We start from the raw sequence: 25277 nt of genomic DNA, 5'->3' as shown, positions 1-25277 counted from the left end.
GTTCAGTGTATAAAATATGGCATTTTTAGCCATATTAATTTTTAGGGTTTAGTTCTCCTTTAAGACTTTTATTATCCGTATACAACTAGACAGAAGTGGCAATTGTCAAACAAAGTCAGACGGTTGTGGTGACAAACAGATCTACCCCAAGTGCATCAGTTGCAATTTTGGTGACTATATAAGAATGCTGGCTACCTATCTCTGCTGAAGTCAAAAGGGGAAACTATTGCCAAAGAATACCTTAGGACTATAGGACAAAAGGCAGCATCATTTTCATCAAAAAATGTCTATGTTCCCCCATGATCTCCTTGAAAATGTGCAAGCAGATTTTGTTGGGTTAAAACATTTTAAACGCATTTTTAAAGCATTTGCAGGTCTGCTCACACGGATGTCAGTGGGAATCAACCTTAGCAGTTTAAGCAGCTGCAACAAGCTTCAGAGGTCATATAGTGTCTCATTGTTCAGTGTCCTCTGGCTCCAGTTGCACTATTTACTTTAACCTTTGTAGCTGAAATCTGTTCATTAAAGCACTACAGTGCAATTGGAATGCTGCTGAATAAGCTAATCATGACTTTAGTGACATTCTGTTTTTATTTACACTTGTTACTGTAAATAAAAAACACAAGTGATTGTTGTTAAAAATCTGTGCACCCATTGCAATTTTACTGCAAATCCAACCTGGACATCAGCTTTGTGGCTTCCAACATAAAAGGCAAGCTGTAACTTCCCTGCAACAGGCAATCACTTCAGCAATCCTACAGTCAACTACAATTTTTTCTACGCACTGCAGTATTCATTCACAGTATCAGCTAACCCACAGAGATCAGTGAGACCACATTTCTGTGAATTGTAAATGCAAATTGGCCAGTCTGAACAAGCCCTGAACAAAACCAAATTGTTGCCTATAGAATTTATCCAAAGACATGTTGAATTATAAAAAATAAAAGATATATTGAAAAAGAAAAAGTATGAAGGGAATCTATTTAATTTAAATATAGGAGATAGTTTTACATGTAATTATGCCTTAATTGTTTTTTTGTGATATATAAAGACAATGCGTTACTTGATCGCTGGTACCATAAGCAAGGACAGGGGTATGCCTTCTGTAAGACGCAGACTCACAGACCATATCCATTCATCAGGGGACTCGTATCTTATTTTCCCCTTGCTCTAAATCATTCTAAAATAGTGTATTGTTTTTGGATAGTTTGCTCTTTTCCAACCATCTTGCTCAATACAAAAGCTGTACTGCAAAGCAGGGTACTCTGTGTTTGAACTGATGTGCTTGCATAAATAAATACAGAATTGCTTCATCTCAGATGGTCTGTGTATTTTTCCCCATATGAAACTCAGTGTACATAACTTCCATTAGGGAGATAGAGAAGTACAAATATATGCTCCCTTACACTGGATGTGTTATGTGTAAGGGCTGTAGAATGCAAGAGACTTTCTCAGATACATCTTACAAGATATGTGTATTAAAGGTATAAAAATAATGTAACTGATCCAAAATCTGATTTGCAAATGACATGGCCTTCCAGCATTATGCAGCTAATTAGGCAAGGGAGACCCCAATAGACAGTCCTTACATACAGAGTTTCCCAGTGTCTCCCAGTACTCCTACAGGGCACCTATCACAAATTTTTTTTCCCCCAACAGGAATTGTGGGCTAATATGCTGGGGACATGCATGCACAATTCTGATATGCTGTGGCAGGTACTCAATGACACGGGTCTGTTTCATTAGAGGAGGTTCACCTTTAAGTTTAATTGTAGAATGCTATAGAATGTCTAATTATCATCAACCTTTCATTTGGCCTTGATGTCTTCTTTCTTTTTTTTTTTAAATAGTTTTTGAAATGTTTCTCTTTTTCCAGCTGTCAAGTGGGGTTCACTGACCCCATCTAAAAAACAAACGATCCGTAAGACTACACATTTATTGTTATTTCTACTTTGTATTACTCATCTTTGCAAATTGTCTCAGAGTATCACTGTCGACATTACACTAAAATGTTATTTAAAGGTGAACAACCCCTTTAAAGGGAAAATCAATAATTAATACAAATAGAGCAGTGACTCCCAAACTGTGGGGCTGGCTACCTTAGGGGGGCATAAAGGTGGGGGTTAAGCAAAAAGGCTGTTTATTGGTGTGTGTGCTTATTTACTTACTTAGGACAGTGACTGTTACAGCCAACTATCATGGGTCTACGCCCAGTCTGAAGAACTGAAGTCTTGTGTATGTGCCACATAGCACATTTTTAAAATAATATAGTGAATAATATACTGATTTGGTTCCTGTACAGCCGGGGTCGGACTGGGCTGTGGGACACCAGGGGAAAAAAAAACAGATGGGACCCGGATGAGATCCACTACCTGCCCTTGCTGCTCCCGACCCATCTCTCTGGCCCCGATTGAGGCAAAAAGTATGTGCATGAGTGGGGCGGTCTTAAAAGGAGGTGGGTTGTGGAGGGGGCCCCTGAGACAGCAGCCCCGGTGGGCCCCAGTCCACCCCTTCGTACAGCAGGGTCTGGAAGTGCCAGTATTTGGAGAACATATTTTTTGGCACAGCATTCACTCGGTTCCCTTTCCAACGAACTGGGAGGGTGAAACTGAGGGTGAAGGGGTGGATGGTGAATTAAGGAAGGGAACCTACGAGGATTGGCTTATACCCACTATTTTTCAGTAAATTGGTTATTAACCCCCATTCATGCCCCGTGGTTATCCCAAGACCTTGTGATTGGTCTATTCTCTACCTCACGGCTTTTATATACCGCGCAACTTAATTACAGTCCGTTTATCCCCCTGTTCTTAACAATTATTTTAATTTATTCTGGACTTTTGGTTTTTATTCAATTATTAATAAAAGTTAAGTTTTAATTGGTTCTTTGAGTCATCGGATCCACGATGGGGAGATGCACCTTCTAGGGTTTGCTTTCCTTTCTCTTTTTTCTATTACAATTTACAGTTTAACCCTGCACACCATCTTACTGCCTCTCGAGTGTGATTGATAGTGCTCCCTAAATCTGTATTTATTTCTATTTGGAGAATATAGTACAGATAAACAACACAATAAAAGCATTTATCAGTATCTTACACATGTGGCAGAACTTACACAGTGTAGTGTAAATGTAAAACATTACATGGTACAATTCACTCAGGAATATTCAGGAATTAGACAGAGTGGTTGTTCTTTGAAACAGAACTCTCTTTTAGGCCTGCTGGCAATGAGAGACTGCACTTAAGTGCCGCCTTGCAGATCTCATTAACTGACATAGGGGCAGATTTACTAAAGAGCGTAGTGGCTAACGCTAGTGACTTTCCCCCAGCGTTGCTACCCGCAGGGACATCGCCAATTTACTAACAGGCGCAGGTGCCAATTTGGAGTAATGTCCGTTAACCAGAGCTAAAAGTCGCCTGGTGATAGAGTGGAAATGACCACTAGCGACGGTCTCCAAATTGTTACTCCGCAAATTAAAGGGATACTGTCATGGGAATTTTTTTTTATAAATGAATCGGTTAATAGTGCTGCTCCAGCAGAATTCTGCACTGAAATCCATTTCTCAAAAGAGCAAACAGATTTTTTTATATTCAATTTTGAAATCTGACATGGGGCTAGACATTTTGTCAATTTCCCAGCTGCCCCTGGTCATGTGACTTGTGCCTGCACTTTAGGAGAGAAATGCTTTCTGGCAGGCTGCTGTTTTTCCTTCTCAATGTAACTGAATGTGTCTCAGTGGGACATGGGTTTTTACTATTGAGTGCTGTTCTTAAATCTACCAGGCAGCTGTTATCTTGTGTTAGGGAGCTGTTATCTGGTTACCTTTCCATTGTACAGCAGTAAAGAGTGCTTGAAGTTTATCAGAGCACAAGTCACATGACTTGGGGCAGCTGGGAAATTGACAATATGTCTAGCCCCATGTCAGATTTCAAAATTAAATATAAAAAATCTGTTTGCACTTTTGATAAATGGATTTCGGTGCAGCATTCTGCTGGAGCAGCACTATTAACTGATTCATTTAGAATTTTTTTTTTTTCCCATGACAGTATCCCTTTAACTAAAATGTGGATTTTACTGAACTCTTTTGCCAGAGTTGCCTTCACCACCTCAGACCAGGCAAAGTGCTATAAAGTAGCTAGATCTTCCTCAATCTTCTGTCACTTACATCATATCCTGTGACCCAAAAATGCATCAGAGTTCAAAAATGCTGGCTACTTTTCCTTTTTTGAAGCGGAATTGCCTGCAAAAGTCCTGACAAACTTTTTTTGGCTGACAATCTCTTTTGGGTAACCGGTTTTCTCCACACATTTCATAACATATGGAACATTCATTTTACAGTGGGCTCATGTGTAGGACATTATATTAACTTTCTTGTCTTTATTAAGTTTCCCTGGAAATCTATAAGAAAAAGTGGTAACTTCAAGCATTTGCACCAACATTTATAATAAAGACCTCCATACAAGTTTAAATTACCTACCCTATGCAAATTGACCTAAGCGCAAGATCACTAGCGAATTTTCACTAGGCACATATGAACGCTAGCGCATCTTCGCTATGAAATGCTTGCACTGCCAAAGTACCGCTAGCGAAAAGTTGCCAGTGTTCGACCCCCTGGACGAACTCCCGCAAATTAATGTATTGGCGTAGTCTGAGCACATTTGCGTCTGGCTAAGTGTTGTGTTTGTTTGCGAAACTGACGCTGGCAAAAATCCACCGCTTAGTAAATCTGCCCCATAGTCCCATGAGAGATTTTCTTATTTGAAAAATCCCAATGGGATATATGTAGTAGTATGACCATTAAAGCTGATATTTCAATTTGTAAAAGTGTCAGTGCAGCACGTTGTGCTCAGTCGTCTTTACTCCTAACCGTGCATGGTTTTCAGAAATCCATGTAGGACCAAAGGGGATCAATAAGTGAAACGACCTTTTTGAAGGACCCATCTTTTCTGCTGATTGATCCACTGCTGCTTCTACCAGAATAATCGCAGAAATATATAGCTTCAAAAAAGTCTTGAGAATGGGTTTGTATTGCTACTTTCATTCATTGTGTATGTGCAGCCTGTTTCATGTGTATGGAAGTATAACTATGTATATATTGCCCATAGAAAACACAGTGTGGGTCATTTATAAAGTTCGCGCAGCGCATATTTTTCACAAATGTTTGTATTGCACATGAACGCAATATATTGCAATGCTCTGCCCATCCGTAGTGTGAATAAATTTTCGCAAATGGTGCACAAATGAGACAGGAGTTTGCGTTGAGCGCACCCAATGTGCGAGGTTGTTGTGCACGAAAATAGCGTTGACAGTAACTTTAATTCGCAGTTTGCGAAACTGTTTTGAGAATATTTTATCCGCCACCGAAGTTGTGGCTTAATTGAGTCGCAGAGTGTGCGCATAAAGATTTTGCAATTTGCGAATTGTGACATATTTACAAAACCCCTTTAGACATTCGCATTGTGAACAAAAAATTCGCAATTCTGTTTGCATCCTCTTATTCAGCTTTATAAATATAACCATGCGCAGGGCAAATATATTCACTTTGCGAACCAATCTGCCCTGCGCGAAGTTTATAAATGACCCCCAGTGCTGTATAATTTTCCCCTGCAGAAAAGTACACACCAGGAAGAGAAAGCATTAAAATAAATAATATAGTTACATAGTTAAGTTGGGCTGAAAAAAGACTAAAGTCCATCAATTTCAGACCTTTCAAACCCAGCACACATACATCCACTAACATTCATGTAAACCTATACTGTTGTGTTCAGAATAATAGCAGTCTGACATCACTAACCTAATGAATCACTATTTTTGGTAGAAATTATATTTCAGTTATACATCAATTCGCTGATGATGAATTCGAAATTATACATCAATTCGGTGATGTCACACGCATGACACGCTGACATCATGCACACAACATAAGGGCGTGTTTAGGTCTAAATACAGAACTGCTAATTGTCAGTGGCGTAACTAGACCCCTAAGGGCCCCGGTACAGAAATTTACAACTGGGCCCCCCTAAAGTGGTTGTTCACCTATCAATTAACTTTTAGTATGATGTAGAGAGGGATATTCTGAGACAATTTGCAATTGGTTTTCATTTTTTATTATTTGTGGTTTTTTGCCCTAGCAACCATGCACTGATTTGAATAAGAGACTGAAATATGAATAGAAGAGGGTCAATATACACAAATTAGTCATTAAAAAGTAGCAAGAGTAAATGTGTAGCTTTACAAAGCATTTGTTTTTAGAAGCGGTCAATAAAAAAAAAAGCTGAAAAGATGTAGAAGAGGAAGGAAAATCATTCAAAAACAATAAAAAATAAATAATGAAGACCAATTGAAAAGTTGATAAGAATTACCCATTATATAACATACTAAAAGTTAATCCAAACATTACATGTAAAAAGGACATGTAAAATGGAGGTTTCACTGTATTATAATGATATAAGGGAACTCTGAGTATCACTCATGTATTATAATGATAATGTACCCCCTACTGTAAATGATAAGGATATTAGAAGTCACTGAGGGTTGTTCTGTGACCATATTATAAGGGATCTTATTTTCTCCCCAACCATTGTATATGTATTGTCCACCCTACATTCTTCCTACATTCTGTTTCCCCCTCCTCTTTTGCTCTCTCATGGTTGCCAGGTTTTCATTTCAAAACCAGCCAAAGACTAGCCAAAAAGTAGCCAAAAGCCATTTTAAAGGTAGCCCAAAACTAGCCAGATTTGCAAACGGAAAAATCTTAATAAAATAAAGTAAAACAATAAGGGTATCAAATCCTCCACACACACGCACACAGACACACACACTGACACACACAGACATTGACACGCACACACAGATACTGACACACACACTCACTCACTGACACACACACACACACACACAGACACACAGACACACTCATTGACATACACACACTCACTGACACACACAGACACTGACACACACACAGACACACTCACTGGCACACAGTCACTGACACACACACACACTGACACACACGCACAGACACACTCACTGACACACACACAGAAACTGTCACACACACACACACTCACTGACACACACACAGACACACTCACTGACACACACACACTGACACACACACTCACTGACACACACAGACACTGACACACTCACTGACACACACAGACACTGACACACACACAGACACACTCACTGACACACACACACTTACACACACAGACACACTCACTGACACACACAGACACTGACACACACACACACACACACTCACTGACACACAGACACACTCACTGACACACACACACTGACACACACACACACAGACTGACACACACTCACTGACACACACACACACTGACACCACTGACACACACCCACACACATTTATTGACACACACACACTCACTGACACACACAGACACTGACACACACACACACACACACACTGACACACATTTACTGACACACACACACACACACACACATTTACTGACACACACACACACACACTCACTGACACAGACAGACACTGAGACACACACTAACTGACACACAAACACTGACACACACACACACTGACACACACACAGACACACTCACTGACACACACACACAGACACACTCACTGACACAGACAGACACTGACACACACACTCGCTGACACAGACACACTCACTGACACACACTCACTGACACACACACACACTTACACATACAGACACACTCACTGACACACACACACACACTGACACACACACACAGACTGACACACACTCACTGACACACACACACACTGACACCACTGACACACACCCACACACATTTATTGACACACACACACTCACTGACACACACAGACACTGACACACACACTCACTGACACACACACACACACACACACACTGACACACATTTACTGACACACACACACACACGCATTTACTGACACACACACTCACTGACACAGACACTGAGACACACACTAACTGACACACAAACACTGACACACACACACACTGACACACACACAGACACACTCACTGACACACACACAGACACACTCACTGACACAGACAGACACTGACACACACACTCACTGACACACACTCACTGACACACACACACACACACTTACACATACAGACACACTCACTGACACACACACAGACACTGACACACACACACTCACTGACACACAGATGCACTCACTGACACACACAGACACTGACACACACACTCACTGACACACACACTCACTGACACACACAGACACTGACACACACACAGACACACTCACTGACACACACACCCTGACACACAGACGCACTCACTGACACAGACACACTCACTGACACACACTCACTGACACACACACACACTTACACATACAGACACACTCACTGACCCACACACAGACACTGACACACACACACACTCACTGACACACAGATGCACTCACTGACACACACAGACACTGACACACACAGACACACTCACTGACACACACACACACACACACACACAGACACACTCACTGACAAAAGACAGACACTGACACACACACTCACTGACACAGACACACTCACTGACACACACTCACTGACACACACACACACACACACACACTTACACATACAGACACACTCACTGACACACACACAGACACTGACACACACACACTCACTGACACACAGATGCACTCACTGACACACACAGACACTGACACACACACTCACTGACACACACAGACACTGACACACACACAGACACACTCACTGACACACACAGACAGACACTGACACACACACTCACTGACACACACACACTTACACATACAGACACACTCACTGACACACACACAGACACTGACACACACACACACTCACTGACACACAGATGCACTCACTGACACACACAGACACTGACACACACACTCACTGACACACACAGACACTGACACACACACAGACACACTCACTGACACACACACACTGACACACAGACGCACTCACTGACACACACTGACACTGACACACACACTGACACACACAGACACACACACACACACACAGACACACTCACTGACACAGACAGACACTGACACACACACTCACTGACACAGACACACTCACTGACACACACTCACTGACACACACACACACTTACACTCACTGACACACACACACTGACACACACAAACTCACTGACACACACAGACACACACACACTGACACACTTACTGACACACACACACACTGACACACACACTCACTGACACACACAGACACTGACACACACACTCACTGACACACACACACAGACACACTCACTGACACACACAGACACTGACACACACACTCACTGACACACACAGATACTGTGCCCCCGGGCCCACACGGCGATACGTTTTTCAAAGTCGCTCGAAATTGCCAGGCTAGCAACAAGCATGGACAGGGATGCGTGCATTAGTTAAACATCCACCAGAACTCTGGACACTGCAATGTGCTGTGAGTACCTGAAACCTGAGCTGAATGGGAGCAGGATATTTACTTATCTTATCTGGAAACCCCAAAGACATAAATTAAACATTAAGAAAATCCCTTAGCTGTCTTCAGCAGAACTGCGTTCCTGTTAGACATCTCCTCTTCTGAAGCAGTAGCACATTTCTCTATTCTCTTCATGGCGACTATGCTAATTGCCTCTGTAAAAAAAAATGGGAAGTGCTGTGAGCCGCACAGCAAAGGCAGCGCAGCAGGATGGGCTGGACGTGCATAGAGGGTGCAGGGGCAGGGACCCTGGTGCAACTGCACCTTTTGCGCCCTTGGTAGTTCCGCCACTGCTAATTGTAGATTTTAGTATCACTATAGCCTTGGATATTATGCTTGTCCGCAAAATCAACCACACCCCTCTTAAAGGCATTAACTGAATCAGCCATCACAACATCACCAGGCAGTGCATTCCACAACATCACTGTCCTGACTGTGAAGAACCCCCTACGTTGCTTCAAATGAAAGTTCTTTTCTTCTAGTCTGAAGGGGTGGCCTCTGGTACAGTAATCCTCTTAATGGGAAAAAAAGATCTCATGTGATCTGTCTATAATGGCCTGTAATGTTCTTATAAAGAATAATCATATTCCTTTGCAAGTAATTTTTCCCAGAGAGAACAACCCCAACCTTGACAGTCTACATTATATTAAAGTAATGTAAATATAATGTAATGTTGTGCTCCTCTGGTAAAACTGATGTGATTGCTTCAGAAACACAATTATAGTTTATATAAACAAGCTGCTGTGTAGCGATGGGGACAGCCATTCAGAGCTGAAAATGGAGAATAGGCACAGGATACACAGCAGATAACAGATAAGCTCTGTAGTATACAATTGGATTCTTTAGAACGTATCCATTATCTACTATGTGTCCTGTGATTGAATGGCTGCCCTCGTGGCTACACAGTAGCTTGTTTATATAAACTGTAGTTGTTTTTCTGAAGCAAACACCCCAGTTTTGCCAGTACAGGTCTTTCTTTTACAACACAAATTTTTTGGTTTCCCTTAAAGGACTGGAGACTAACATTGCACTGTATACTCCAGGTGAGGCCTTACCAGGGATCTATAAATTATGTTTTCATACCTTGCGTTAATGCCCTTTTTTTTTATTCAAGACAGAACTTTATTTGCTTTAGTAACTACTGAATGACACTGCCTGAAATTAGAAAGCTAGTTATTTACAAAAATCCCCTAGATCCTTCTCAATTAAGGAAACCCCCAACAAACTGCCATTTAGTGTATAATTTGCATTTATATTATTTCTACCAAAATGCATAACATTACATTTATCAACATTGCACCTCATTTTCCAATTTCATCAAATCACTTGGAAAAGTGGCAGCATCCTGCATGGAAATGATAGTTCGCCACAATTTAGTATCATCAGCAAAAATAGAAACAGTACTTTTAATGCCCACCTCCAGGTTATTAAAATGGACCTGTCACCCAAATAAATTATTCGAAATCCTATTTTATCACATAAGTCAAGCAAAATTAACTTTAATTACAATATATAAATTATTTGAATCTTGCATCATCTCAGAATCTTATCTAATATGGTATACTACTATCAGAATGGGGGACTCGATGTCCACCCCCATGCCCTGGCTACACAATTAAATGGTTAATGGTTAATGGAAAGTGAAAGTAATTGTCTGCCCCACCTCTAGGCCCTGCTGAAAACAGAAAACGTTATTATCACATAGGTATTTTAGCCTGCATGTAATATAAAGCTCTATTGCTCAGAGCTACCTTTGCACAATACTTGAATGAGTCACACAAACACAAATAAGCAAAGTCTGTAAATCCTGGGCATTGCACGGAAAAGAAGGTAAAGACCGGTGCTTGGTGCACCATTGTATGTGTTGGACTGCTTGCCTCATGTGAGCAAGAAATAGTCGTTCAGCTATGCATCATACAGAAATGAGATTTCTCTTTAACTCAGAAACAAAAGCCAAATCATTTACGGCTTCTTTTTAAATCATAACTTATCTTTAAAATGCGATTTTAAAGAGATGACACATTTTAAAACTTTATATATGGGCATGTCTTATTGAAAGGTTAGAGAATTGGGGTGCGACACATTTCCACAGGGCTACCAGCACTATTTAGTGGGTCAAGCATAGAGGTTCAGTGGCTGTACAATTGATAATCAGGCATTTAGAAAAAAAAAGTCAGATTTATCACTTTTAATCATAGGAATACTAATTGAAACACTCAAATCGCATTATCACTTAAAAATGCATTTTTATGCGTTTATAAACAATTACTGTACTTGATTTGAGTGTTGTAGCATACACAATTTTCAGTATTGTCTTTTATTTTTCACCTTCATGAGCGGCTCAAATGGTCGAAATAAAGTGATATGGTGATAGCTTCCTGAGTCTGCCTTCTTGTAGAGCAGTTCATAATGGGAACTCATTATGTTAAGTGCTGTAATAATAGAATTATATGAAACTGTTTGTAGTGCAAAAAATCCTAACCTGATTCGCTCTCGCTAAGGATGCACCAAATCAAAGTCCCTGTATTGACTGGGCTCAATATCAAATGAATCTTTAAACTTAAAGGAACAGTAACACCAAACAATTAAAGCTTTTTGAAGTAATTCAGAAACACTGCTATAGTTTATATAAACTAGCTGCTGTATATGCATGGATGCAGCCACTCAAGCTAGAAAAAATGGGAAAAGGCACAGGTTACAAGGAACATAACAGATAATGGTGGTGTTTTATCTGTTATCAGCTATGTAACTTGTGCCTTTTCTCCAACTTGAATGGCTGCCCCCCATGACTACAAAGGAACCTCTATATATAAACTATAGACATGTCAGTTTAACCAGTACATTATATTTTAATTCATTTGATACAATTTCATTTTTTGGTGTTCCTGTTCCTTTAATACAAACAATAAAAACTGTGAACCTTGAAAAAAAACATCTAGTGCTTAAAGGGATAATGCCATGGGAAAAAAAGCTTTTTTTCAAAATGCATCAGTTAATAGTGCTGCTCCAGCAGAATTCTGCACTGAAATCTGTTTCTCAAAAGAGCAAACAGCCATATCACAGGGGGGGGGCAAAGGGAAAGTTTTCCCACTGAGACTGTGACCGATACTGTAACTGCTGTCCTAGTGTCCAAGGGCAATGACTTACCCTGTGTATTAAAGCAATGCAATGTACTGTAACTCCTTCTGACTCTGCTGCACCTGGTGTGATGGTGCTTAAAGACAATGTTTTTCCTTCCGCTGATAATACTTGCAATTCTGATGTTATGGGCCTTAAAGGCAAGGATTTACTTTCTGTTTCTGATTTACCATCTACTGCTAATTATAAGTAAAAAATGTTTTTTCAGAGTGGTATAAATTCTTTTTCCCTCTGTTTCATATACACACCATCCACAGTGTATTAGTATTTATAAGCATGAAGAGTCGAAACAGACTGGAACATAGGCAGTACTTTTCTCTGCAATCACCCTTTACTGGTGTTAAATCACGACATGTTTCGGGAAGAAATACCTTTTTCAAGTGATACAAAAAAGCCAATTGAATACACAATAAATACCATGCAGGCTTAAGCCTCCACCCAACTACACCATGTGATGCACATTCGTTGCTGGTAAATTTAACCCTTAAGTCCATATATCCAGCACCTTTTCTTGCAAGGCAGTCCATAGTGTTATAAATACGATTCCATAAACATCATGTTGAAGTAAAAAATACTTTAGACATTACACCTCGCCTATCTAAGTATTAACACAAGACACTGCATAACTTTGCCTGTCAAGCTGAATAATAAAAACATAGGAAACATGTCACTTATTATATTATTTTCAAATATTCATTCACTGTAAGATTTTCTACACTTACATTTGTAGTGTTCAGTTCCTAGTTCAGTGATCTGCATAAAGTCAAGGGTATATTAGATACTTATAAGAAACATTTATAACTAAGTTTATCGTTAAATCCTTTTGGTTGCATTGTATCCAAAAGCCATATCCATTTATTTTCTTTTTGTAGAAGCATTTTAACCCTATCTCCACCTCTAAGGAGAGGTTCTACTTTATCTAAAACTCTCCATCTCAATTGTGAAGGGTGATGTTTTGCTTCAAAAAAATGTTTAGCAAGTAAGGAGTCGCTGGGTTTTATTTGGGTCAAAATTCCTTATATACCCCTTATGTTCCCCAATGCAAGTCTTTACTGGTCTGGGCGTTTGTCCCACGTAGGCAAACCCACACGGACATTTAATCAAGTAAACAAAATATGAGCTCTCACATGTAGCATATGTTTGTATTGGTATATCAAAGCCTTTAAATGGATGACTCACTTTTTCACCTTTTATCACTGAATTACAAACCCCACAACTCAAGCAGGGAAAGGTTCCCATTTTAGGCTTACCAAAAAATCTCGATATTGCAGTTTTAGCTTTAAGATCAGAGCTACATAATCTATCTTTTAATGTCTTGCCTCTTTTATATGAAAAAAGTGGATTATCCTTAAATAAATGTCCGTATGTTACATCATTCTGTAATAATGGCCAATATCTTTTAATCACCCTTTCTATTTTGTTACTTTTATGTTGGAACGTAGATACGAATGGTAAATGGTTCTTTTTATTATTACTCCCTTTACTTAACATTAAGGGGTTTCTTGGAATCTGTTCAACTTCACTAGCTATTGTTTCCATTTCTGTTTTTCTGTACCCTTTTTGTGTGAATCTTTCGACTAAGTCCGCAGCTGCTTCTCTATAATCATTAGTCTCACTTGTTATTCTCCTGACCCTAAGGAACTGACCTTTTGGAATTCCTTTCTTAACCTTAGGATGATGGAAACTATCTGCTCTCAACAAGTTGTTTCTATCCTGAGGTTTCCGATATAGATTAGTTGTCAATTTCCCATCTATAATAGTTAAAGAGACATCCAAAAAATTGATGGAATTGTTGGAGTATTTGTATGTGAATTTAATGCTTTTATGGTTCATACTGGCTTGTTCCATCATTTTTTCGAAGGTCTCTCTAGTACCTGACCATAGAACCAAAATATCGTCCACACATCTAAAGTTGGCTTTTATATTCTGACAATATGTAGTATTATTTAGAAAATATTCCTTTTCAAGTTTGTGTACCACTATACTGGCAAAAGAGGGCGCTACTGCTGCCCCCATCAACGTACCTTATCTTTGCCAATAATATTGGTCATCAAACTGGAAAAAGTTCTTACTTAACACTAACTGCAGACAATCCAATAAGAAATACACAGTTTGGTGTGGTAATGTAGTATCTACCAAAACTTTCTCGATGTACATTATCCCCTCCTCCTGCGGTATAGAGGTATACAGACTTTGAATGTCTATTGATACCAATACTACATCATTTAAATTTACCAGCAACGAATGTGTGTCACATGGTGTAGTTGGGTGAAGACTTAAGCCTGCAGGGTATTTATTGTGTATTCAATTGGCTTTTTTGTATCACTTGAAAAAGGGATTTTTTCCCGAAACATGTAGTGATTTAACACCAATAAAGGGTGATTGCAGAGAAAAGTACTGCCTATGTTCCAGTCTGTTTCGACTCTTCATGCTTATAAATACTAATACACTGTGGATGGTGTGTATATGAAACAGAGGGAAAAATAATTTATACCACTCTGAAAAAAGTTTTTTACATGCATCTACTGCTAATATCATGGTTCTTAAAGGGAGTGTTTTGCCTTCAACATCACACATGGGGCAGAGTACGATCTCCCCTCATGGCCCTGCTGTTCTCAGTATAAAGTCCCGGTGCCCTGGTGCAGGCAAATCCTCAGGGCACTGTTCTGGTGACTGATAAGATCATAACTGCATTAAGGAGAATAGAGTTGTTGCAAAGCTGGAACGTGACACTGAGTCTTGAGATCATGAGGGAGATATAGATTGTGACTTTTGCAAGTGGCTCTTTAATGGCCCTTTAATGGCCCAGGGCATCAGGAAGGCTGGAGGACATTGAGCAGGTGATAAAAGAGACAATGGAGCTGGAAGGCATTCTATGCCCATAAGGACAGGTTTAAGGAAATGGGGGGGCAATACAGAATTGAAAGTGGGGTGGTGGGTGAGCACAAAGTGTCTTGTGAGGATGTGCAAAGAGGCCAAAGTTTCTGGGAAAGAAGAAGGTTCTTGAGTTGGACTGGGAGGGGTACAGATTGGTTCCTGTCTCCAGGCCTGACCCTAAGCTTGACACTAAGCTGGTCACTGTAATGTTCAATGAGTCCATTCCTCCCCAGGATGTTCTGGTCTGGCTTAGGAAACAATTTATTATGCTGACCCCCCTGAGAAAGGTGTATGATAAGGAAGGCTTTTGGGTGGCATGGTGGCAGGTGCAGGTAAAGCTGCAGGTACATAATAACATCACCAGGCATATCCCAAATTCCTTCTTCATATGGAAAGAGAGAGGCTTCTGTTTTTAACCCAGGCAGCCCCCCCAGTGCTTCAGGTGTGACTCAAGGTAACATTTGGCAAGTGACTGTAAAGTTAAAAGTTGTGTGCTGTGTGGGGTCCAGGGCCATGTGAGTAAAGAGTGTAAATGAATCCGCTGCAAGCTGTGCATGGCCTTGGGTCACTCCAACCACAAATGCCCTGAGGCCTGGCACAATATCCACAGGGCTTGTCCCGTGGTGGAACAGGAGTTATTTCAGTCTGGGAGTCATAGCAGCAAATGCCCAATTCTAAGGAAGAAATGCAGGAGGGACAGGAGGAAGTTAGTGTGGTGCAGAGAGAAAAGAAAACCCCTAGGGAGGAGAGCAGCACAGAGAGGAGAGAGAAAGGTGGCACAGAGACGAAGGAGGACAGGGTGGAAGCAACCAGAGCAGTTGTAGATGGGCAGTAGTGGCAGCAGGTAAGAAACAAAAGAGGAAGAGGAGATTTACATCCAATACAAAGCTAATGAGATCCAATTGATTTGATTTATTCAACAGCAACGGTTGGGGGGAGATGATGGAACAGGAGGAAGAGGAATTAAAAACGGTTGGAGAGAGAGGAAAGCGGAGAGAGAGGGGGGGTGGTTCTGAGGAGATGGGCAGTTAGGGGCACTTTAGACTCCCCTGTGAAACAATAGGTCTCAAGAGGCTGGAAGAGTATTTTGGGAAAAATGCTGAGGATGAGGGATCCCTAGGAATGAGTGGGGTTCAGAAGGAAAGATCACAAGACCAGAGAACATCAGCAGCTAAATCTCTGAAACTTTAATGATAATATTGAAGGTTACAGATTGATTATTTGATTTTGTTTGATTTGTTGTTATTTCTAAGTTTATTATTCTGTGTTCTGTGCAATGTTTATTTTGTATTGATTTGTTTCTTTGTTACAGTATTTTATCAATAAACAAAATTCCCTAATACAAGATAACAGCTGCCTGGTAGATCTAAGAACAGCACTCAATAGTAAAATCCAGGTCCCACTGTGACACATTCAGTTACATTGAGTAGGAGAAACAATAGCCTGCCAGAAAGCAGTCCCATTCTAAAGTGTTGGCTCTTTCTGAAAGCACATGACCAGGCAAAATGACCTGAGATGGCTGCCTACACACCAATATTACAACTAAAAAAATACACTTGCTGGTTCAGGAATTAAATTTTACATTGTAGAGTGAATTATTTGCAGTGTAAACAGTGTAATTTAGAAATAAAACTACATCATAAAAAGCATGACAGAATCCCTTTAAAATCACATAGTTACATAGTTACATAGTTAAATCGGGCTGAAAAAAGACAAAGTCCATCAAGTTCAACCCCTCCAAATGAAAACCCAGCATCCATACACACACCCCTCCACACTTTCACATAAATTCTATATACCCATACCTATACTAACTATAGAGTTTAGTATCACAATAGCCTTTGATATTATGTCTGTCCAAAAAATCATCCAAGCCATTCTTAAAGGCATTAACTGAATCAGCCATCTCAGCATCACCCGGCAGTGCATTCCACAACCTCACTGTGAAGAACCACCTATGTTGCTTCAAATGAAATTTCTTTTCTTCTAGTCTAAAGGGGTGGCCTCTGGTACGGTGATCCACTTTATGGGTAAAAAGGTCCCCTGCTATTTGTCTATAATGTCCTCTAATGTACTTGTAAAGTGTTTGACAGAATTTAAATTCAGTCTGGAATTCAGATGAAATTAAACTTTGCACAAAATTCACTGAGATTCTAAAAGTCTAAAAATTGCTGAACACAGTAAAACAATCAGATTAGGGGGCTCTTCACCAATTAGAAAACTGTCAATGACAGTTTACTCAGGGTAGTCATATTAGTATTACATCTGCTATTGCAGGAAGCTGGACACATGTTACTTCAGGCTACACAACAAAACTTTATTTCTTCCAGCTTGCTAAAGAGGACAAGTAATTATAAAGCATTTTGTCTAAAGGGACATTAATATATCAGAATATAAATTGACTTCTTCTTAAGAGTACTGCATAGTAAAAACTATCTGTATATTAGCAGAAAATAATTAAAGGGAACCCTTTACTTAGCATAAAAAGCTATATCATAAATGTCCTTTTCAAATTAAACATGAAACCCATATTCTTTTTTTCATTAAAACAACCGTACCTGTTATAAACTTGTTTAAAAGTCTCAACTGTCAATCATATATTGCCTGACCCTCCACTATGCCTTAGACACAGAGGCAGGGCAGGCAATTACTTTCACTTTCTATTCTGCACTTCCTAGATGTCACTACTCTCCTCACATTGCCCCTCTCTTCTCACGATCTATAATTGTTTAGCCAGTGCATGAACATGGGCATTGTGTGCCCCTTTCTGGTGAATAAACACGATTTTGGCAGGATGCAGAGCTTGCCTTAATAGCACTGTCCACAAAATGGTGTCTGCCTGCTTGCTGTGATTGTGAATTCTGAGACTGAAAGAAACAAGATTTCAATCATGTATATAGTGTTACTGAAGTTTATTTTGCTTAGCTAACATCACAAAATAGGATTTGGATTTATTTTTTAGAATGACAGGTTCCTTTTAAATTCAGGCCGTTTTCCAGCTCCTTACTTCTTGGTCAAGAAGAAGAAGAAGGATTAATAGACTGATTATTTTTGTTTTAATCATACCTTCTACAAAATCTGTCTCACTGTATAGAACCTTGTCACTCCCTCTGGTTTCTTGTTCTTCATCTTCTTCAACAGGGTTATTAATAGTGATGGGCGAATTTGCGCCGTTTCGCTTCGCCGAAAAATTCGCGAATTTCGCGCGAAATTCGCGAAACGGCGAAAAATTCGCGAAACGGCGCCGGCGTCTCGTTTTTGACGCCGGCGCCCGTTTTTGACGCCGGCGCCCGTTTTTCCGACGCCGGCGCCCGTTTTTGGCGCCGGCGTCCGTTTTTCGAAAAAAAATTTTTGACGCCGGCGAATTTTTTGACGCGAATTTTCGCGGGCGATTCGCGAATTTATTCGCTAAATTCGCCCATCACTAGTTATTAATTACATCCCAACCAACCTCTATAACAGGGGTGTCCAAACTTTTTGCAACAAGGGCCAGATTTGGTGAGGTGAAAATGTGCGGGGGCCGACCATTCAGCTTGACATTCAGCCTGACACTGATCCCTTCCGAGGTAGCTAACTAGCGATTTAGGCCTATTTGGAGTCACATGACATTTCTACTGTATTATTATCTTTTGTTTCTATAGCTCTGACAAATTCCACAGTGCTGCACACAGATTATACATCATTCCCAGCAGAGTAGAGATTCTGCAGCAGCGGAGATCAGACACTACAGCTCCCAGCACTCCCTACCTGGAGCCCAATGGCTCATGTAATAATCATCCAGAGTGCAGGGGATGCTGGGAGGTCAGTGACAGAAGGAGGAGGAGCCTTGATCCGGGCTAAAGATAGAGGGGCCCAAGTGCTGAGTGATGGGAGCTCCCCAGCAGCATCAGGCCCAATGACAATTGACAATGTGCACATCTCTCGCAGGCCGGGTCCCTCGCTCCACCGTCCCTCCCCAACCCCACTGCTTCCCCGGACCCACTGCCCGACCCGACCCCGTGCCCCGCGCTGCTCACTATTCACAGTCGCCGCCTCCATGAGCTCAATGCAGAGCAGCACATCCGGGTGGTGCTTGGGGAGACTCAGCAGGAATTTGAGCTGCGCGATGTGGAGATCCGGGTTCTTGGGCAGCCCCTCCTCATCCAGGAGCAGCTAGTCATTACCTGCTGTGGGCCAATTAAAAATGGATCGCGGACAGCTCTCAGTTTCTCACTCATATCCTGAAGTTCTTGCTTAAGATGGCCAATCTGCCTCTTCAGGCTTGAGGCATGGTTCTTGTAATGTTCTTCCTGCTTTTAAAGAAGAGCCTAATAATATTCTTTGCCAGGGAGTGTTGTGTGTATGGATGCTGGGTTTTCATTTGGAAGGGTTGAACTTGATGGACTTTGTCTTAATTTCAACCCAATTTAACTATGTAACTAGTGATGGGTGCATTTGCGCCGTTTCGCCGAAAAATTAGTTTTTCACGTTTTCGCCGACGGGAACATTTTTTTGATGCCGGCGAATTTTTCCAGCCGAATTTTCGCGGGCGTTTCACGAATTTATTCGCGGGCGTTTTGCGAATTTATTTGCTGGCGGAGTATCTCGCAAATTCACTGTGAATTCGCGCCTTGCGAATAAATTCGCCCATCACTATATGTAACTATGTAACTATGTGTCTCTATAGCAATCCCTGGCAGAGAACAATTTCCTTCTGGTGTTGGAGCACATTCTAACACAGGGGTGCCCAAAAGGTAGATTGGGATTTACCAGTAGACTTTAGCTGGTGATCAGTAGATCTCAAGAGACTGTCAACAAGCAGCTTGACTAAATTGACTCAGCATATTTCATACTTTTCATTCAGATATCTATTATTATTAAGGTAACATGAGAAATAGTTTTTTGTTAAATATAAAAATATTACTTTTCTCATAAACCAATATTTAAGTATTATTTTCCATGGAACAGAATTCTAATAATGCTATATGTAGATCATAAATGGACATGGTCAAGTAGACCTCGCATGAGTAAAGTATGGGCTCTCCTGTTCTAACATATACATGAGAAGCATTAGGCTGAAAACCAATGCAAGCCCAAGCAGTAACCATCGGGTTCTGGCTTGGAGAAATTACCCTTTTCAGGGCATTCTAACGATAAGGGGCATATTTATCAAGGGTCGAATTTCGAATTGAAAAAACTTTGAAATTCGAATTTAAAAAGACTAACCGAAATTAAGTTGAATGTTTTTTTTTGGGTCGAATAGGTCTGTTTTCAATTGAATAGGTACGTATTCAGCCAAATTTGAATCGTTCAAATCGAAGGAATAATTCAATCGAATTCTAATCGAAATTTTCCCCCAAAAAAACTTAGATTTTTCAAAGTCCACCAATTGACTCCAAATAGGTTCTAGGAGGTCCCCCATAGGCTAAAACAGAAATTCGTCAGGTTTTAGATGGCGAATGGTCAGTACATGATAAATTTTGATATTCAAATTTTCAAATTTTTTTCAAATTCGAATCGAATTTGGACTACTTCCTAGTCAAAGTACACAAAAAATATCTTGAAATTCTAATTTTTTTCATGCAAAAATTCACCTCGACCTTTTATAAATCTGCCCCTAAGTGTTGCTTTCCCTTTGAAATTTAAGACTCGTACCCCCATATGTAATATAAGGCATTAAGTTTGCCCAGGAGCAGTACCCCATAGCAACCAATCAGCAGGTAGCTTTTACTGGTCACCTGTTTAAAAGCAAACATCTTATTAGTTGCTATGGGTTACTGCTCCTGGGCATACTTAGTGCCTTTTATTACATAACCCCCATTATGTGCTCATGTCTGCAAAAGCATCTTGTTAATGAATAAAAACAAGGTCTCTATTTACTGGTTGCTTGGGTATGTGCAAAGGTGTCCATACTCATAAACTATAACGACTATGAATTGAATATCATAATAAATCAAAATCAGAATTTGTAATTTACTGTAGACTAAAGCAGAATCAGCAAAACCTTGAAAATTATAGGAAACACCAATGGAGGTTTTTTTTGGTTGTATAAATGTCCCATTTTCACAAAGGATTACAGTCTTTCTGGTTCATGTACTGTAATCATGTATACCACATTGAATGAAGCACACGAATTGTCGTCCAGAATGGTGTATACTTTTTGTGTAGCAACTTGATCTTTGCACAGGATGTATTTGCAGGTTTCACATCACATTTCCTTGCAACAGCAACAGATGTGAAACCTGCAAATAAATCCTGTGCACAGATCAATTTGCTATACCAACTACATAAAAAGTATACACCATTCTGGACTCCTATTTGTGTGCTTCATTTACTGTGTTATACATGATTACATGTACTAGGTGCCTTGGTCTCTTTGGCCTTGGTGCTCTGAAAGCTTGCAATGTATTTTTGTTGTTAGCCAATACAATACTTTTTGTATTTGTTTTTATTTTATTTGTTATATGTGTGTATGTGTATATATATACAGTATATATATATATATATATATATATATATATATATATATATATATATATATATATATATATATATATATATATATATATACACACACACACACACACATCTGGAGGCATGATCTGGTAGCAAGGGTTAACCCATACCTTTCCAAAAGAAAATATAAGTCTACATCTGTCTGTTCTACTACTGAAAAAATTAAATCCAAATAAGGGAATTAGGTTTCCTCGTTCTTCTTAAAACAAATGATAGTATTACATTCTGAGCTATAGCCAAACATTCACACAGGTTTAGTCATTGTCTCTGCAGAGAGCTTTGACAGTAATAACATGGTGTCACACCAAAAGCATGGACCATTCTGAGCTCTGACACTTACTGAGATGAGAGGAGTATGATTAGATCACTCAAAAACCTCAGACAGAATATAAAACACAATGTTCTAGGGGAAGAAAAATGTACCCATGCCATAGCAATCTAATAGGACTGTTTACTGGAAATGAACATACAGTACTGAAAGAAAAAAGGAGTCATGGAATTAAAAGCCAGAGTACAGTAAAGAGAAAGGTTTAAACTAGAAGCAAATACTTATAAACTTAAAAAGACCTGATGCATATTATATAAACTTAGAAAATGGATACCTTTGCAATTAGTGGGATTAAAATATGGAAATGAGAGTATTTTTATAAAAAGACAAAAATGGGCTATAAACCTAAACATTGAATAGCTTTTCAACACTATTACAGCCTTCGGGTGGAAATCGGTAAACCTCCAAAAGCTCCGGATTGATTTAAAACGCTCCAATCAAATCCATTGACTTCTATAGTGCCTCAAAAACTTTTACTTGGCGAAATTTTACCTTAGAGGATTTCATGGTTTTTATACTTTATAAACCACAACTTTTTTTTCACAAAAACCAAAATTTTTCAAGATTCATAGAAAAAACGAAATTCCACCGTTAGCAAATGGGCCCCTAAGAGTTTTGAATTTGAAAGCAAAAATAAGTAGAAGCAGCACATTTTGGCTACTGCACTTGCCTTTCTGGGTGCCATTTGCATTAAAATTATTTGTGACATGTTGATTGCCCTGTGGAATAAATACTCTCCTTTTCAGGAAAGTTCAAAAGCAGTCTGGATGTTCCCACTGCCTTTTTCCAGCCTTGGTTACTGGCAATATATAAATGATATATATCTCTAACTTTACTCCACTTCATTACAATATAAAATATAGCAGATTTTGTTGCTTTTACAGTTGTTCACACATACAGCCCCAGCATGTAGGCAGGTGATCTGTAGATACTTTGGCAGAAGTAACTGGAAGCTCCTGGTTGAGTCTCTTAACTGCACTTGCTACCTTGTGTACACTATTACATTGCTTAACTTCAGAACTGGACTCTTCTCCTCCAGCAGGCGTTCTTCACTGAACCATGCCCGCCTACAAACTGCCCCTTCCCTTGTGTCTTGTCCCTTTTTATACTTTTCCCCCCACAAAAAATTACATCACTATACAATTAACTGGATGAAAATTAAGCATAGGACTGGCCAGATATGGCATGACTTTGACGTAGTTGGCCAGCTGATATAAATTGCAATATATGGACAAACAATTCCTGTTTTCTTTAAAGGGTAAGGCATTTTTAGTAGCTGTATGGACAAAATGTCTCAATGTCTTAAATATATTGATAATGGGTTGAGTGCAGAGGACTTCTTGTATTTCTCTCTCTCTCTCTCTTTCTCTCTCTCTCTCTCTCTCTCTCTCTCTCTCTCTCTCTCTCTCTCTCTCTCTCTCTCTCTCTCTCTCTCTCTCCCTCTCTGAGTTCTATGACCTGTATAAAAACACTCAGCCTTCGACACTATATATATATATATATATATATATATATATATATATATACACACACACAATAAAAGCAATTTGATTTACCACAACTGGAAATGCTGGTCCATGAGTAGAGATGTCGCGAACTGTTCGCCGGCGAACTTGTTCGCGCGAACATCGGGTGTTCGCGCTCGCCGGAAGTTCGCGAACGTCGCGCGACGTTCGCCATTTTGGGTTCGCCATTGTTGGCGCTTTTTTTTGCCCTCTCACCCCAGACCAGCAGGTACATGGCAGCCAATCAGGAAGCTCTCCCCTGGACCACTCCCCTTCCCTATAAAAACCGAAGCCCTGCAGCGTTTTTTCACTCTGCCTGTGTGTGCTGAAGAGATAGTGTAGGGAGAGAGCTGCTGCCTGTTAGTGATTTCAGGGACAGTTGAAAGTTTGCTGGCTAGTAATCGTTTTGATACTGCTCTGTTATTGGAGGGACAGAAGTCTGCAGGGGTTTGAGGGACATTTAAGCTTAGGTAGCTTTGCTGGCTAGTAATCTACCTTCTACTGCAGTGCTCTGTATGTAGCTGCAGTGGGCAGCTGTCCTGCTTCTGATCTCATCTGCTGACTGCTGCAATAACAGTAGTCCTTGTAAGGACTGCTTTTATTTATTTTTTTGTTGTTTTACTACTACTACTACTACTACTACTACTACTACTACTACTATAAGAGCCCAGTGCTATTAGTCTAGCAGTGTTGGGGAGTGGGACTGGTGTGCTAATCTGCTGCTCCTAGTAGTTCAGCAGCACCAACTTTAATTTTTTTTTTTAATATTCATTTTTTTTTTATTTTACTTTTTTTATTTTACTACCGCTGTAGTAGTGTATAAGTTGACCTTTTAGGCATTATTTGCCCTGTAGGCATTATTTGCACACTGTTTTCTTCAACCCGCCATCGAGCTGTGTGACCTTGTTCACATTCTGTCTAAATATCCATAATATTACCGTCTCCAGAAAAAACACCGGAGTCACTTTTTTCAAGCAGCCATAATATATTTTACGTAATCCGTATCCACCGCTGTAGTAGTGTATACGTTGGCCTTGTAGGCATTATTTGCACACTGTTTTCTTCAACCCGCCATCGAGCTGTGTGACCTTGTTCCCATTCTGTCTAAATATCCATAATATTACCGTCTCCAGAAAAAACACCGGAGTCACTTTTTTCAAGCAGCATTCATATATTTTACGTAATCCGTATCCACCGCTGTAGTAGTGTATACGTTGGCCTTGTAGGCATTATTTGCACACTGTTTTCTTCAACCCGCCATCGAGCTGTGTGACCTTGTTCCCATTCTGTCTAAATATCCATAATATTACCGTCTCCAGAAAAAACACCGGAGTCACTTTTTTCAAGCAGCATTCATATATTTTACGTAATCCGTATCCACCGCTGTAG

The sequence above is a fragment of the Xenopus laevis genome, chromosome 7S (assembly GCF_017654675.1).
Source record: "Xenopus laevis strain J_2021 chromosome 7S, Xenopus_laevis_v10.1, whole genome shotgun sequence".
Taxonomy (NCBI): domain Eukaryota; kingdom Metazoa; phylum Chordata; class Amphibia; order Anura; family Pipidae; genus Xenopus; species Xenopus laevis.
The sequence above is the reverse complement of the archived record's forward strand: the minus strand, read 5'-3'. Positions refer to the sequence as shown.